This window comes from Macaca thibetana, chromosome 2 (genome assembly GCF_024542745.1).
Source record: "Macaca thibetana thibetana isolate TM-01 chromosome 2, ASM2454274v1, whole genome shotgun sequence".
Classification (NCBI taxonomy): Eukaryota; Metazoa; Chordata; class Mammalia; order Primates; family Cercopithecidae; genus Macaca; species Macaca thibetana.
This window is the reverse complement of record NC_065579.1, coordinates 143,396,589-143,410,972: the sequence shown is the minus strand read 5'-3', so window position 1 is coordinate 143,410,972 and position 14,384 is coordinate 143,396,589. Positions and strand designations below refer to the sequence as shown.

The window sequence follows — 14,384 nt, the reverse complement described above, 5'->3', positions numbered from 1 at the left end:
AAGGAAGCACAGATGAGAGATGGAGCAGAGGCTCAGGCTTGGAGGCTCAGAGGCTTGGAGGCTCAGAGGAGTTTCACAGAAGAGGCAACACCTGGGCTTTGAGGGGTAAGTAGGAGTTTGCCAGGAAGATATGAGCAGATAGGGAGGGCATTTAGGCAGAGAAGACAGCAAGTGGGAAATCATGGAGTTAGATAGGGTCTGAAGTGTCTGGGGAGTAGGAGGAGTGGAGGGAGTGAAGATGGGGAGGGGTTGTCCATGGCGGCGCATGCAACTCTTGGGCCTTCAAGCAGTGCTTCCCAGTTTTCGCCCCGTCCTACCGTGGTGTGCAGAGAGATGATGGCATGCATTGGTTCTTCTCATTATTGGTGGGAAACCGAAGGCACTGAGGCCACTCGGCCCCCTCCAGCTACCTGGAGTCAACTCAGTACGGATGCTCCATGGCTTACAATAAACCCAGCGCAAATCAAAAATATACCTCACCTACCAAACATGATAGCTTAGCGAGCCTCCCTTACATGCACTCAGAACACTTTCGTTAGCTGCAGTTGGCACAAGTGTCTAACACAAAGCCTATTTCATCATAGAGTGTGGAATATCTCACGGGATGTACTGAATACTGTACTGAAAGTAAAAAGCAGAATGGTCGTATGGTTATTCAAAGTTTGGTTTCTACTGAATGCGTGGTCAGTAGCACTATTGGAAAGTTGAAAAGTCCTAAGTTCAACCATCATAAGTTGAGGACTGTCTGTACACTAGAAGCTGTTTGTCACCCGCTGGTTGGGAAGTTTTGTCTAAAACATTACTGTTGACTGAATAAGAAGTTCCAAGATAAGGCCCCTGGGCTTGTCCAGGGGTTCAGTGTTGTCCCTGAGGACATAAGTCTTTCCAATTCCACACTCTGCTACTCGTGTATGCCATGATATCACAAGACCTCATGGTCACAAGATAGCTGCTATAGCTCCAAACATCATTTCATAATAGCAGCTCAAAGCAAAAAGTAAGGAGAGAAAAAAGGGCTTTCTCCACACATGTACCCTTCTAAGAAAATCATTCCCAGGAGCCCCTGGAGGTCTTTCCCTTAAGCCCTAGTGGCCAAAGTGGAGTTTCATGACCATCCCTGGACCCATCCCTGGCAAAGGAGAATGGGCCTGCCAAAATCAGCCAAATCCAATGAGAATGTATTCTCAGAATTAGCCACCAAACAGTCACAGCAACAAAATCTGGATTCTTTTTTTTTTTTTTTTTTTTGAGATGGAGTTTCATTCTTGTTGCCCATGCTGGAGTACAATGGCATGATCTTGGTTCACTTCAACTTTCACCTCCCAGGTTCAAGCAATTCTCCTGACTCAGCCTCCCGAGTAGCTGGGATTACAGGCAGCTGCCACCACGCCCAGCTAATTCTGTGTTTTTAGTAGAGATGGGGTTTCACCACCATGTTGGCCAGGCTGGTCTTGAACTCCTGACCTCAGGTGATCTGCCCGTCTCAGCCTCCCAAAGTGCGGGGATTACAGGCATGAGCCACCGCAACTGGCCAATCTGGATTCTTTAAACCAGCAAAAACAAAATAGTTTCTGATCAACCCTTACATTTTAAAATATACATTTTTAAAACCTCTTTTCTCACATTCTGCTCTCTGATCCTGCTGTATTTTTCTTTTCTGCTCTTAACTCCACATCATCTTCTATTTTTCTGTTTGCTTTATCTTCTGTCTCCCAACTGGAGTATCAATTTCACGAGACGGGGAATCTCTCCGTTCAGACTCACTCTCTACCTGGCCTCTAGAGCAGGGTCTGGCACACAGTAGGTGCTCAGGAAATATTTGTTGAATGAAGAAATGAATAAACTAGCAGGTGAGGGCAGGAAGTAATGGGGTAGAATCTGGAACAATCAGTGGGTCCAAGTCACCAAGGACCTGAGTGTCCAACGAGAGATGGGAGCAACTAAGGGTTTGATTGAGCAGGGGCTAGACAAACAAGGTTAACCGTGAATTTGGGGACTATTTCCTCTTGGCAGAAGGTGTCAGGGCTGGACTGGAGGGGTACAGCTGGGGCCAGCAGGCCTTGTTGCAATAGTGCAGATCAGAGTGGTTATCACCTGAAACAGGCAGGTAGTAAGCAGAGTGATTTTCCATTCCCTTCCATGTTCCAGCCTCTCCAGATGTTGGCTCCAACACTTCTACCTAGAATGTCCTTCTCACAGCTCCACATCTAAGCCCTCTTCACCCTCAGGGCCCTGCTCAGTTCCTCATCCTCCAGGTATTCATAGGGCTTTTGGGATACACAGCAGGTGTCTGGGCAATGTTGGAGGGAGACAGCTAGAGACTGTTAGAGTTCACTTCAGGCTTCTGGATGATGGCACTGGCCTTCAGGGGATGAGGGAGCTTAGATGCAATGTGAGGCAACCCATGGAGGCTGCTAAAGCAGGCAGGGCTAGGAGGGCCTGATGCCCAGCATCCTGGAGTGCAAGGAAGAGCAGGGAATGGAGGTCCTGACTGAGGACCACAGAAGAGACGACAGAACTGTCTGCTGAGTGCCTGCCTCGTGTGAATGCACCATCTTACCTGACATTAAAATGTCCCACTTTACAGAGTAGAAAACCAAGGCTCAGGGAGCAGTTCGCCCATGGCTACACAGAGTCCACCCTGGTTCCTGCAGCTGGCAGACTCTTTTCTAGACTAGAGCTTTTCAAAGGCAGTTGTATCACCCCAGGGGCATGTGGACAATTATGGGGTGTTTATGTCGACCAGTGGTTGGCAGGTGGAGCTACTCCCGTTTTGCAGAGAACATCCTGAGATGCTGGACATTGGACCTATGATGACCAGTGTCCAGAGTTTCACTCAATTTTCCATTTAAACAGAGTGGCTTTATTATTTGCAAGGTTTTTTAATGCACATGAACTTACCAGGTATGATACCAGGTATCCAAGGATAGCTATGCTTTCTATTCCTAGGACTTTTCCAAGAATGGTTCACTCTTTCAGAAAATCACCTGCAGCCCCAGCAACCTATGAACCACCCCTGTGTCTGTCTGTGTTTGCAGTTTTGTATTCATAGTGAATTCTATGCATATGTATAAATGTATATTTTTAGCCCTTTATTTCAGAGTGTCACATTGTTCAGTTAGAGTGTCTTACTTCTCTTAAATCTACATGTATTCATTATTAAATAGGTGCAATCATTCGACAACTTTATCCTCCCTTTTGGGGTAGTCTTACTCAAGCATTTATGTAATGAAATATATGTTATTTTCTCACAAGTTATTTTTCTTATTATTTCACTCTAATATGACAACTGGGGAATTATGTTGATTTGTTTAAATTATGGGTTGCAAGTAGATAATATTATGCATGAATTTGATTTCTGGAGAGAAAAGGAACCGTTACAATATACTTGTTTGAAAGGGGAGACAGCAGTTTGAGCTCTAAGCCATGGGAGCCTAGCCCAGAAGGTGGCTAAAAGTGACACTGTCTAGAGAACAAGTAGGGGCAAAGGTGGGGATGGGAAAAGATGAAGGGGGCTCCTAAAGCAAACCACAACTTACCAAATTGCCTGAATTGAGCTGAGATGACTATATATGTAAAAAGATCCACAAGGTTACAGATGATGATAGTTTCCTCCTGGGACACGGTGAAGAAAGGTGTGGGAAGGACATTGAGTCAGCCCTTGGCCACAGGGTAGCTGTGTTAGCACAAGACAGCTTGGTTGTGGCTCAGACCCTGTGGAGGATGTGGAGGGAAGCAGGCGACCGGGTTTCCAGGCAGGCACAGAGCGAGGCATTTGTATGTATAAGCCAGTCAAAGGCCAAGTATCTTGTGATCTCCACACTGACTGCACTGTATTTTAAATATGTGCATAAGTTCTTTTAAAAATTCAATTAGAAATGTATGTAAATTTGTCTGTCATACAGACTTGGAGTAACTATTGTGTAGGACCCTTTTAGTTGCATATGACAGAAAACCTAACCTAATCTAGAAGGGATTTTTAATAATTTTTAATTATTTTATTTTATTATTCTTTTGCTCACATAATTTAAAAGGTATAGATCTGCCTTCAGGGTCAAATTATGTCACTGGTACTGATGTCTCTTACTCCCTCTATGGGGTCTACACCTTCTGCACTGGCTCCATTCTCAGCTAGGCTCCTCTTTTAGGGTGAAAGGAGGACTATCGAGGTGTCAACATTACATCTTCCCAGCTCAAAGTCCCTGGAGGCAAAGACAGCACAAAGACCTGGAATTGTTGTAATTTCTGAGTGGCTCGCCCTCAGTTATGTGATAATCCTTGAACCAATCACTGTGTCTGAGGACGTGATGCACACATTGTATGGGGCCAGAGCCACTGAGCTAGGGTGGAAGCCACCAGGACCTTGGGGGCTAGCCATTGTATGGAGAGGAGTGAATTCGCAAAAGAAGATGGGGCATGTGCCAGAGAAGGAGTAACGGGTGCTGCAGAGACAAACACCTGCTTCACACTATGAAGAAAGCCTAGATGATGATAGTGATGATGATGATGGCGATGATGACTCAAACCTCACATTTACTGAGAACTCACTTTGTAATGCCTGCACTCTTTGGGGCATTTTCTCATTATTAATCTCATTTAGTCCACTCAACTACAGATGAGGGTATGTACTATTATTATCATCCCCATTTTACAGATGAGAGAAACTGAGGCATGGATATTATGGGTAACTTTCCCAATATTACACAGCTGTATAAGTGGTTCAAAGTCAACCCTACTTCCACCAGATCATGCAGCCACTCGAAGGAGATGGGGTCTTTACTGAAGCTTATTATGTAGTCAAGGAGAGAAATTCAGACATGAATGGCTGGTACACTATGGCAGAGGAACAGACAAACCACCAACCAAGTGGCAAATGGCCTGGGGCACTGACGGGTGTTTGGAAGAGGAAGGAGAGGCTTCCTAAAGGAGGTGATATTTGAGCCCATTTTCTCATCCATAAAACATTCAAGCTGGGCTAAACATATTTGATAAGACTTCCAAATGCTGGACATCTCATAGTCTCCTTTGTCTACTGCCAAAGGTGGAACTGGGTCTAGTTTCCAAGTTTCCTGCCACTACCTGTAAACCTCAAGTGTCAGGGAGCTGGGTGCTACCCAAGGCAGCCCTGCCTGGCCAGAGGTGGCGAACAGTGGCACCATGGTCGGAGCCAGACCCACTTAGGTTTGAATCTTGGATCCTCCATAAACTATCTGGTGAGGGTTGGACAAGATCTCTTAAGAGCCTCTCAGGTCTGCCTTTATATCATTACCAACTGTTTTCTGTGCTGGAAAGCTGTGACACTTTCAGAGTCTATCTCAGGCAAAGTAGGCATATTGACCCTACACAACCTGGCCCCAGACTTCTGTGATTTGAGTTCTTCCATCTGTTTTGCAGTGTTTTCTGGAATCTTTCTACACCATCTCTGCCCTCAGCTACTGTGTGTCTAACTCAATTCATCTATTTGCCCCAAAACATTTCCGTGGGCCAGGCCCTGGGGGTACCAAGAGAAATGGGCTATATATATCACCTGCTCACAGGATCTCACCATCTTCAGAGGGCTCATCAGGTAAACACATAGCCACAAGACAACAGAATGCCAGCCAGCACAGGCACCTCCTGGCAGCAGGCAGCATCTGACAGTGTATTTTGTTAATTCTGCCATGCACCTGGTTTTCTCTAACATCTCTGAGAAGGAACCGCAGCAGTTCACCATCCTCATCACCAGGTAGATGTGGAGTGTGGTTGTCGCTGCCTCTGGAAATAGAGTATAAAGGCAACATTAGTGAAGCAAATGTTTACCATAGGAGGAATCATCATATTTTCTTGAAGAGTGACCACCAAGTACTTTACCAGATCCCAACAGGGAAGATCTCCACAAGTAGACAAAAGCTCTGTCACCTTCTGTTACTGACCCATGTGAGTTGGTTGACCACCACATGTGGAGGGAAGCAGGCGACCGGGTTTCCAGGCAGGCACAGAGCGAGGCATTTGTATGTATAAGCCAGTCAAGCAAGAAAACGCCAAGCAAGAAAACGCCAGCATGGGAACTTGCAGAATAGGTGTCAGAAGTTTTTAGAAATGCTGCAGCATCAATGACCTTGATGACACAGAGGACAATACTATATAGAAAACCAGACATCAACGACTGAGTCAAAAATTATTCAAAACACTCAGACTCTCAGTGTAAAAAAGCTTTACGACTAACCTAACCAATGTATTACGCTCTTTCTTTTTATGCACCAGAGGGATGAATGAAAAAATCTATGTCTAGAAGAACTCTTTAACGAAATAAAAATTCCAAGTGAATTTTTAAGATAAGCATTATGCCAATGCTTTCAAAAGAAATCATTGCATCAAAGTTTAAGTGGCAGAATGTTTTCTCCTCAGATGTGTGTATAATAAAGGTGCATCTTACAATCAGTGATGTTTTAGACTCAATGGAATACACCAGACTTTTTTTAACTTTTATTTTAGGTTCAGGGATACATGTGCAGGTTTGTTATAAAGGTATCATGTGTTGTGGGGGTTTTAGGTACAAATTATATCATCACTGAGGTAATAAGCATAGTACTCAATAGACAGTTTTTTTTTTTTATCCTCTCCCTCCTCCCACCTTCCACCTTCATATAGGCCCCAGTATCTATTGTTCCCTTTTTTGTGTCTATCTGTACTTAACATTTAGCTCCCACTTATAAGTGAGAACAATTGGTATTTGGTTTTCTGTTCTTGTGTTAGTTTGTTTAGGATGATGGCCTCCAGCTCCATCCATATTGCTTCAAAGGACATAATCTCATTCCTTTTTATGACTGTGTACAATTCCATGGTGTATATGAACCACATTTTCTTTATCTGTTGATGAGCATTTAGGCTGATTCCATGTCTTTACTCTTGTGAATAGTGCTGTGATGAACACACAAGTGCACGTGTCTTTATGGTAGAATGATTTCTATTCTTTTGGATATATACCCAGTGAATGGTAATTCTGTTTTGAGTTCTTTGAGAAATCATCACACCACTTTCCACAACAGCTGAACTAATTTACATTTCCACCAGCAATATATAAACATTCTCTTTTCTCTGCAACCTCACCAGCATTTGTTATTTTTTGGCTTTTTAATGATAGTCATTCTGACTGGTGTGAGATGGAATCTTATTGTGATTATGATTTGCATTTCTCTGATGATTAGTGATGTTGAGCATTTTTTTCATATGCTTGTTGGCCGCATATAGAGCTTCTTTTGAAAAGTGTCTGTTCATGTCCTTTGCCCACTTTTTAATGGGGTTATTCATTATTTTCTTGTTAATTTGTTTAAGTTTCTTATAGGTTCTTGGTATTAGACCTCTGTTGGATGCATAATTTGCAAATATTTCCTCCTATTCTGTAAGTTGTCTATTTACTCTGTTGATAATTACTTTTGCTGTGCAGAAGCTCTTCAGTTTAATTAGGTCCCAATTGTCCACTTTTGTTTTTGTTGCAATTGCTTTTGGCATCTTTGTCATGAAATCTTTGCTATGGCCTATGTCTAGAGTGGTATTTCCTAGGTTATATTCCAGGGTTTTTGTGGTTTTCAGTTTTACATTTAGTCTTTAATCCATCTTGAGTTGATTTTTGTATATGGTGTAAGGAAGAGGTCCAGTTTCAATCTTCTGCATGTAGCTAACCAGTTCTCCCAGCACAATTTATTGAATAGGGAGTCCTTTCCTCCATTGCTTGGTTTTGCCACCTTTGTCGAAGATAAAGTGGTTATAGGTGTGCAGCATTATTTCTGAGCTCTGTATTCTGTTCCATGGTACACCAGATTTTGAAATAGGTTTTTCAGCAAGAGAAATGTGGCAAGACTTTTCAGATGGAGGAAACAGCATCATAAAGAGGGATGGACAAGAAAGGACTTGAGAGCAGCCTGGGCAACATAGTGAGATCCCCATCGCTACAAAAATAAACATTAAAAAATTAGCCAGGCATGGTGTTGCATGTCTGTAGTCCTAGCTACTTGAGAGGCTAATCTGGAAGAATCACTTGAGCAGCCCATGAGTTCGAGACTGAGGTGAGCTGTCATCACCCCACTGCACTCCAGCCTGGGTGACAGAGCAAGACCTTGTCTCAAAAAAGAAAAAGTAATTTAAAGTGATTTATTAGAATGGTTGAGAAGTGAAAGGAGCTAAGACCTGGAAATTCAGTGGAAATCTGGACAGAGCCCCTCTTTTTCTTTCTCCCTGGGGCTTTTTCTGTTTCATATTCTCTGTTCCTGGCTGGCAAGTCATATAGAACAGCCATTGAGAGCCAGGGCTCTAGAATCTGCCCCTGCTCTGCTGCTTAGTAGATGATGACTCTAAACCTGCCCTTTTATTCCTCCAAGCTTCAGTGTCCTCATCACACAAACAGGGATAATAGAATAGAATAGTAAGGATGTGGGCAGGATGAGATCAGCCCTTGGAGTAAAAGCCTTGGAACAGGGTTGGGCCAGAGTAAGTGCCCAGTAAATAGTAATTCTAGAATGCAATGTGGATTGTGTATCTGGATTGAGTTATGCAAGGCAATAGCCCTACCTACTTCCTCACTTCAGGCCCTAATTCCAAATTCAGGGTGCTCTAGGTCTTGGCTTGGTGATTGGAGGATTATGTCTTCTGTATTCTCACTCAGACTCACCCATGCCTGTGGACTGTGCCTCCCGAAATCTCTGTACCAGAAAATAGGTTTCTTCAGTGGCTTTGAGGAGTAGTCTCTTCCTGCTTGAGTGCAAACACAAAACGAATCCTCCATTGCATGGTGCCATGACACTTCCTGTCTAACTCCATTAACTGCCCCCCCCTCAACTTTTACTAGGAGAAATGCAGGGCCAGTACTGCTCTTCCTGTTCTGCCCTCTGTAGACTCTGCTTCCACCCATGATGAAGATAAGCTTCTGCACCTCTTGAATTACATCCAAGCCCATGATCAATAAAAGAACCAATAGAGATGAAGATTTTAATAGCATAGACCATGCTATTGCATGGCTCACTGTGTTTAAGTTCAGTGTGATGCCATCAGGAAACAAATAATATTTTACTTAAATTGATATCAGTTTGGTTCTTTCCCTTTGTCCTGTCCTCAAATACACAGAATCTGATTAATCCTAATCCTTGATTCTTGGGAACTCAAAGAGTCTGTAGACAAATTACTAAACATAATGCAAAGGCTTAGCAAGGTTGCTAACTATAAGATCAATATGAAAAAGGCAATTGTATTTTATATACCAACAAAGAACATTTCAAAACATTACCTTTTTCAAAAAAAATAACAGATGCTGGCAAGGTTGCAGAGAAAAGGGAACACTTGTACACTGCTGGTGGGAATATAAATTAGTTCAGCCATTGTAGAAAACAGTTGGTGATTTCTCAAAGATCTCAAAACAGAACTACCATTCAACCCACAATCCTGTTACTGGGTATATACCCAAAGGAATATAAATTATTCTACCATAAAGACACATACACATATATGTTCATCACATCACTATTCACAACAGCAAAGATGTGGAATCAACCTAGATGCCCAACAATGGTAGACTGGATAAAGAAGATGTGATATATATATGTGTGTGTGTATATATATATATATACACACACACACCATGGAATACTATGCAGCCATGACAAGAATGAGATCACGTCCTTTGCAGGGACATGGATGGAGCTGGAGGCCATTATCACAATCGAACTAACATAGTTAGTTCCAAATACCAAATGTTCTCACCTATAAGTAGGAGCTAAACATTGAGCACACAAGGACAGAAAGAACGGAGCAATAACACTGGAGTTTACTTGAGGGTGGAAAGTGGGAGGAGGGACAGGATTGAAAAACTACCCATGGGCTACTATGCCTATTACCTGGTGATGAAATAATATGTACACCAAAACCCTATGACATGTAATTTAGCTATATAACAAACCTGCACATGTACCCCTGAAACTAAAAGGCTTTTAAAAAGTTGCCTTTTAAGACACATTTGTAAATGTGTAGAAACAATACAAACTCCCTAGGAATAAATCTAAGAAAAACTTTCTATGTGCAACACTTGTACACAGAAAATTAAAATGTTGCTAAAAGATATTAAAGATGACCTAAATAAATGGAGAGATATTTTATGGCCATAATAGGGATATATAATATTGCAGAGATGTCAATTTAACTGCAAACTGTCTATAGATCCAATACAATTCCAATTAAATCCCAACAGATTTATTTGGGGACCTTGGCAAGCTGATTAAAAATATTATTTGGCCCACAAAAAAATAAAGCTAATAAACAAGTTAAACAAAATTGTAAGAAACAAGATCAATATACAAAAAACAGTTATGTTTTTATAACTAGCAATGAATAATCCAAAAATGAAAATATGATAACAAGTCTGTTTTTAATAATATCAAAAAGAATAAAATGCTTAGAAATACACTTACTAAAAGAAGTACAAGACTTGTACACTGAAAACTATAAAACAGTGTTGAAATTGAAGACCTAAATTAACATAAAACATCCCATGTTCATGTATCAAAAGACTTAATACTGTTAAGATGGAAATAATCCTCAAACTGATATACAGATACAACACAATTCCATAAAAATTCTGACTTCCTTTTTTGCATAAATTGACCAGGTGATCCCAAACTTTATATGGAAATGTAAGGAACCCAAACAAATATAAGGGACCCAAAATAATCATGAAAAAGAACAAAGTTGAAGAATTCACACTTCCCAATTTCAAATCTTCCTATAAAGCTACAATAATCAAGACAGTGTGGTACTGGCATAAGAACAGATACATAGATAAATGGAAAAGAAAAGCCCAGAAATAAATCCATGTATCTATGATCAATTGATATTGAACATGGATGTCAAGATAATTCAGTGGAGAAAGAATAGTCTTTTCAACAAATGGTCCTGGGGCAACTGCAAATCCACATGCAAAGGAATAAATTTGGACCCCTACCTCACACCATATACAAAAATTAACTCAGAATGGGTCAAATTCCTAAAAGTAAGAGCTGAAACTATAAAACCCTGAGAAGAAAACATAGGAGTAAATGCTGGCAATCTTGAATTAGGTGACAGTTTCTTTTATGTGACACCTAAAGCAGAAGTAACCAAAGAAAAAATAGATACATTAGATTTCATCAAAATTTAAAACTTTTATGTCTCAAAGGATACTATTTTAAAAGTGCAGCCAGGCACAGCAGCCTACACCTATAGTTCCAGCTATTTAGGAGGCTGAGGTGGGAAGGTCACATGGACCCAAGAGTTCAAGGCCAGCCTGGGCAACATAGCAAGGCCTCATTTCCCCCTCCAAAAGAGAAGGAAAGAAAAAAAAGTAAAAAAGACAGCCCACAGAATGGGAGAAAATATTTGTAAATCACTTATCTGATAAGAGTCTAGTATTCAGAATAAATAAAGAACTTTAACAATTCAACAATAAAAAGACAAATAGTTTAATTTTAAATGTGCAAACAATTTAAATAGTTCTCCAAAGAAGACAAATGGTCAAAAACACATAACAAGATACTCAACATCATTAGTCATAAGAAAAATGCAAATCAAAACCATAATGAGATACCATTCACACCTACCAGGATATCTGCAATAAAAAAGACAAATAATAGCAAGTGCTGGCAAGAGTGCAGAGAAATTAGAACCTTCATATACTCCTTGTGGCCATGTAAAATGGTGTGACGGCTATGAACAACAATATGACAGCTCTTCAAAAGTTAAATATTAGAGTTGTCATATGACCCAGCAATTCCACTCCTAGGTATATACCCAGGAGAAATGAAAACATAAATTCACATAAAAATTTGTACATAAATGTTCATAACAGCACTATTCACAATAGCCAAAAGGTGGGAACAAGCCAAATGTCCATCAACTGATTAACAGGTGAACAAAATGTGGTCTATTCACACACTGGAATATTATACAGACATGAAAAGGAATGAAGTATGGCACATGCTGCAACCAGGATGAACCTTGAAAACATGATGCCGAATGAAAGAATCCTGACAACAGGGGCCATGTATTACATGATTCCATTTATATGAAATATCCAGGATAGGCAAATCTATAGAGGCAGAATGTAGATTTATGGTTGCTTGGAGCAATGGAGAGTGTTGCTAATAGGGACAGGGTTTCTTTTTGGGATGGCAATGTTCTGGTCGTGATAGTGCTTACACAATACTGTGAATATACTAAAAGCCCCTGAATTGTGTAATATATCTCAATTTTTTTAAAAAAGGATAAATAACCAAAAATACATGTATATGTATTTACATATATAAAAATTTATTTATATATTTATATATTGTATTTACATATATAAAAATACATATATATGCATATACATATGCATATATATACATATATGAGACAAGAAGAAACAGGACAGGACATCCCTGAAGATTAAAGGCTTGTCTTATCAGATATCAGAATGTATTCTAAAACTCCTGTAATTAAAATAGCAATGCCTGAGTTTTTGTTAAAATTCGGCAAAGGTATTATCACGCTACTGCACGTATTTTCATTTCTGATGGGCCTTCTTGAAAATACCGTTGATGACATTCCACAAATGTTTGTGTGCATCTCTATTCCAGTGACCCACAGAGTAATCAATCATCCTGTCAGTGGTGCAGTATATTAAAGACCCCTCCCCCAGACCTTTAATGAGCTAAACGCACCCAGTACTGAAGGAAATATAGACAGGAGTTGGGAAATAACTGTTTCCCAAAGTGTGGTTCACAAGCCTCCTGCATAGGAATCACTAGGAGACTTGGGATAAGCTACAGATTTCAGGGCCCCACTCCAAACCTCCTGTATCTGAAATTCTGAAGGTGAAAAATACCAATCCCAACATAGTGGGCTTACTGTGTGATTCTTCTGAAAGGCACAAAGAACAACTGCTATGAAGGTTATACCCATGAGCCACTGGACAGCCAAGCTGACCCTGAATGTCCCAGAGCTAGAACTCCTCTTCAGATCATCCAGGAAGAGTGTAGCTTGCCTTGATTTCTTTGAGGTGCAGAGAGGCTGGATGTATATTTCTCCAGCATGTTGAAGACCTAAAGCATGGAGTAGCCTTCAAAAATATTAGAAAAGACGAACTGCGGCCGGGCATGGTGGCTCAAGCCTGTAATCCCAGCACTTTGGGAGGCCGAGACGGGCGGATCACGAGGTCAGGAGATCGAGACCATCCTGGCTAACACGGTGAAACCCCGTCTCTACTAAAAAATACAAAAAACTAGCCGGGCAAGGTGGCGGGCGCCTGTAGTCCCAGCTATTCGGGAGGCTGAGGCAGGAGAATGGCGTAAACCCGGGAGGCGGAGCTTGCAGTGAGCTGAGATCCGGCCACTGCACTCCAGCCTGGGCAACAGAGCGAGATTCCGTCTCAAAAAAAAAAAAAAGAAAAAGAAAAAAAAAAAAGAAAAGACAAACTGCTTCAGATGTAACAGCCATTGGACAAGACATTTGAATGAAAGGGTGGGTAGGACTTTGTTGGAATCATGGATCAATGCCTAAAGAATAATATTATTGTCTTCCTAAGAGCTACATGAAAAGGATCTTTTAAACCTCATGTTTCCCACATCCCAAATTCCCCTGGCCAAAATTTTGATGGGCTCTGATGATGTCACAGAAAGTTTTTGCATCATCCAAGCCTGCCCATTATTCTGGGGAAAGCCAGGATGCCAAAGTCCTGATTTGGGGCTGATTTTTAAAGGTCCTTTTCACTGAGTGTTTCATATTGTAAGTAGTCTAAGTGTAAATACACTTAGAACAAGATTTCAAGGGCAAAGTATTCTTTTGCAATGTTGTTTCAATCATATTTGCTGTGAAAGCCTAAGAAATTTTTTTTAGTCAAACTGTCAGGATCATCACAGATGCAATGACTGCTTTGCATAAAGTCATTTTAAAAATTGCTTGGAGGCCGAGCACAGTGGCTCACGCATGTAATCCCAGCACTTTGGGAGGCCGAGGCAGGCGGATCACCTGAGGTCAGGAATTCAAGACCAGCCTGACCAACATGGAGAAACCCCATCTCTACTAAAAACACAAAAATTAGCCAGGCATGGTAGTGGGTGCTTGTAATCCCAGCTACTCGGGAGGCTGAGGCAGGAGAATCGCTTGAACCCAGGAGGCAAAGGTTGCAGTGAGCCAAGATCATGCCACTGCACTCTGGCCTGGGCGACAAGAGCAAAACTCTGTCTCAAAAAAATAAAAATAAAAAAATCACATGGAAAAACTTCAAACCACTCTGGGGTATGCTTAGAGTGTTCTCATGATACCAAGCACCAGGCTCCCATCTTCTTCAGTGTGTTCCTATTTTTATTATTGACAGCTCCCATCAAGGGACCTGCAGGATGCCC

General features: G+C 41.2%; 1 long non-coding RNA gene across 1 annotated transcript in view; it reads left to right on the top strand.

The window, feature by feature from the left end:
* Positions 1-14,384, top strand: part of LOC126949184 (uncharacterized) — a 66,525-nt gene that overhangs the window by 26,350 nt on the left and 25,791 nt on the right. The window lies entirely within an intron of this gene.